General features: G+C 45.8%; 1 long non-coding RNA gene across 1 annotated transcript; it reads left to right on the forward strand.

Moving 5' to 3' along the window:
* Positions 1 to 528: 528 nt before the first annotated feature.
* On the forward strand, positions 529 to 3,615 carry LOC116517409. Its single transcript, XR_004256458.1, has 2 exons — positions 529 to 917; positions 2,187 to 3,615. It is a non-coding gene; the product is annotated as an uncharacterized LOC116517409 (long non-coding RNA).
* Positions 3,616 to 4,011: the final 396 nt, after the last annotated feature.

Here is a 4,011-nt window from a genome sequence, read left to right on the forward strand (position 1 = left end):
TGAGCCGGTGAGATTTGAACAGCCGAACTGCAGAACTGCAGTCAGCTGAAGTGGCCTGCAGTGCTGCACTCTAACCACTGGGCCACCTAGAGGCTCTCTAGGTCTGGAGGTGTGGAGATCACTCCACACTCCAGAACCATGAACAGTGACCTTCAAACCATACCGGTCAACGCAAGCCAATGGTTCTTTGGCTTAGCCGGTGACATCAAATCAACACCCGAGGATGCTATGACTTCTGTATGGACAAGAACCTAGATACAAACCTAGAACCTAGACCCTCATCCCGTGTAATGAGGGCCAAAATCCCAGTGGGATGAGTAAGGAGGCCTCCTGCAACCTCCCCCTTCCATGGGCTCTGTTTTTGTCTCCTGGCCCCCTCGCCGCGGGTGCGCAACAAACTGCCTTGTGCAATGTGTGCTGTCGCAGGTCACCCTGGAGGTTCATGAACTCAGACAAGCTCTGACAAGGCCCAGCTGGGGGAAGCTGGGGGAACGGAGCGGTTTAATTATACCTCAGTGGGGTTCCCCTCGTTTCAACACTACGTTCTCCAACGCCCAGACATGCCGATTCCCGGCCTTCCACTTCGCCACCTGATCTTCGCCGTGCCACCAAGGGTGCGCGCCGACTGCGAAGCAAGGCTGCAGCGTTGGGTAGCCAGGCCTTTGGGCCGGCTTCCAAATGAGGAACGCAGCCCGGGGGGAACCCACAATCACATATCCGCAATTGCCAAGTTCTCCTGCTCAGCTGCTCCCGTCCTTTTTCCCCTCCCCTGGAGCCAAATTGTCCCTGCACCAAAAGACGGATGAAGAGATCGGCGGCTGTCGGAGCTTCGGCAAGTTAACCGGCGCGTCTAGCTAGGACAGTCTTGTGTCATGCCGGTGGCCAGGAGTGGTGGGAACTGAAAACCGACATTCCTGGTAAAGTTGAGAATCTGGGGGATGATATATGATAGTTGCATTTTTCAAAAGTAAAGACGTTGCTTGATTTCTCACTCAAGAGAAGAAATCTGATTACGCCGATTGCCAGTTTAATCTTTGGAAACTGGCCCCATTTTTGAAGGGAGTTGGAGGTCAAAGACGTGTGTGTTAAATGCTTTTAGCTTTAACCCCTGTTTGACTCTCATTCTAAATCTAAAACAAAGACATGGAAAGCTTTGCAAGGCCATTCTAAGATCCAGAATGAATCAATTCACCAGATCAGTTGGTCAAGCTGTTGTCAACTCTTGGTGACCACAAAAATAGTTTTTCTCCTCAAAACGTTGCACGAATTATTTTAATTGCAAACATTGCATGGATTTTTTTTAAAAAAATCCAGAAAGAGGCATGAATTATTTTTAAATCTAAAGCATCACATCTTTTCAGGAACTTCCTGATTTTAAATCCAGAAAATTGCGTGAATTGTTGTAAACCCCAAATGTTGCACGATTTTTTTTTGAAAAAACAAATCCAGAAATCACCTGAATTGTTTTAAATGCAAAATGTTGCGTGAATTGTTGCAAACCCCCAAATGTTGCATGAATTGTATTCAACCCCCCAAAATTGCCTAGATTATTTTAAATCTAGAAAGTTGCATGCATTATTTTAAATCTATAGCATCGCATCTTTTCAGGAGCATTTTTAGGGCCTTACGACCTGCTGCCAGAACGATCACTGTTGAATGCATTCTCCTTGTTTCAAGAAATTGCATTCTTGAAAACTTATCGTTGGGGTTTTCAAAGTTGTGAGAAAATTGTAGTTTTTCTCCCCGTCATGGGATCAAACAGACGACCATATAAGAATCACACAACCAATATTTCTGTCAAGCCTGCAAGCCAACATGGCTCTTTTAATAAATTGGAACTTTGAGGAATCCTTGGCCTCGGACTCTGATTTAATTCTGGATGCTTCTTGGAACCCTGACATTTCGATTTTGAGGAAACTTAAAATGTACGTGGAATGGAATGGAATTTAGGATTCGAAATCTACCTTTCCCCCTGCAATTGTTAAAGCTGTGCAGGTGAATCTCAGCTAATGCTGGAGCCAGAATTCCTCAGAATCTTTTACTGGTCATAAAATAAACGATCCGTAATGCCTAGGAAAATCACGAAATCATTTTTTGCAGATGGATTCATCTTGAAGAGAAGCAACTAGACTTTTCTCTGATGGGAGTTTTTTCTGCTACAATGTATGTTTCCCCCTCTTTTCTAGAACTCTGGGTACACCCGTCTTTGCCCACCACCAGATGCTTGCTAGGGATAAAAAGCAGAAAATGTCTCTTGGCTTCAGCTATGCTTCCAGAGGTATTTGGCGGGCAGATTTGAGAGGAACAACAAGAGTGGAGATGTTGTTGCAAAGGACCTAATATTTAATTTCTTATTATTATGCCAGGCTGTTTGGCAAGTTCGGTGGGTAGGACTTCAAAGAGGGCAGAGACGAAATGATGTTTCTACTAAAGATAAGCCCAACCTCCCACCTTGTCCAGGTATGCATGACCAACCTTTGCACAAATGCTCAAATGCACAACACAGCATAAAGCAAGATCCCCCAAATTAGCTATTTCCCATGATGTCCCATGGAACTTCTCCCTTGGGCCTTCTCACCAACATGAAGCAAGATCTCCAAAGTTAATTATATCCCATGATGTCCCATGGACCTTCTCCCTTGGACCTTCTCCTTTGGATCTTCTCACCAGCGTAAAGCAAAATCCCCAAATCTAATTATATTCCATGATGTCCCATGGAACTTCTCCCTTGGGCCTTCTCACCAACATGAAGCAAGATCTCCAAAGTTAATTATATCCCATGATGTCCCATGGACCTTCTCTCTTGGACCTTCTCCTCTGGATCTTCTCACCAGCGTAAAGCAAAATCCCCAAAGCTAATTATATTCCATGATGTCCCATGGAACTTCTCCCTTGGGCCTTCTCACCAACATGAAGCAAAATCTCCAAAGTTAATTATATCCCATGATGTCCCATGGACCTTCTCCCTTGGGCCCTCTCCTCTGGATCTTCTCACCAGCATAAAGAAAAATCCCCAAAGCTAATTATACCCCATGATGTCCCATGGACCTCCTCTCTTGCACCTTCTCACCAATATGAAGCAAGATCTCCAAAGTTAATTATATCCCATGATGTCCCATGGACCTTCTCCCTTGGACCTTCTACTTTGGACTTTCTCACTTTCTCCCACAGGAAAGTCATTCTCCTATGATCTTCCAGATCAATACCCTAGGATTCAGAGGGAGCTTTGCAACATCTCATCCAACCCTCCAGCATTTGCACAAAACAAATTGCCATGCATTAAGCAATAGAGTCGAGGCCATGGCTACCCCACGTGGCCTCAGTTTTTCCAGACAACATCTGCGGATTGGGTTGATCGTGTTCCTCGGGGGTTCTCCACAGAACACGGACAGAAGCCAACGGCGGAAGCTTCCCATCTTGACTCTCTAAAGCCAAAGGAGACTCCTTGCTCCTTGTCTCTTCTTAATCCCCCGCAGAACAATTTACCTTTTCGGAACAAATCCAAGATGTTAATTAAGATAAATCTACCTCAATTTTTAGATTCTCTTATCCGGCAATTTATCAAAATTATGTTAATTATTTCTGTAGGGCAGCAAAATTATTACCTCTTCCGTGCCTGATTTGTATTAATATTCATAATTTAATAATTCGGCAGCCAAGCCATCTGGTTGGGGAGGCGCGTTGCCGGCTTCCCTCTGCTCTGCCAAAACTGCTCGGCTCTTAACTCACTCTTGCTCTTCTCCCCCCTCCTCGCCTGAGACCACTGGGTCCCCCGTGGATGGAGAATTATATTTCTGCAGAAATTTCTCTCTCTCTCTCTCTCTCTGTTGTCTGCATATCGGCCTGTCTGTTTGTCTGTCAATCTATCTGTCTCCTCCTTGTGTCTACAGCTGGCTGTGAAACTCCCCTCCCCACTCTGCTCCTGGCTCCCCTCCCTTTCTACGGGGGAGGGCTGCACCCCCACAGGATCCTGCCCCTCTCCGGAGGCCGGGCCAGGCCAGGCGAAGAAGG

The sequence above is a fragment of the Thamnophis elegans genome, chromosome 14 (genome assembly GCF_009769535.1).
Source record: "Thamnophis elegans isolate rThaEle1 chromosome 14, rThaEle1.pri, whole genome shotgun sequence".
NCBI lineage: Eukaryota > Metazoa > Chordata > Lepidosauria > Squamata > Colubridae > Thamnophis > Thamnophis elegans.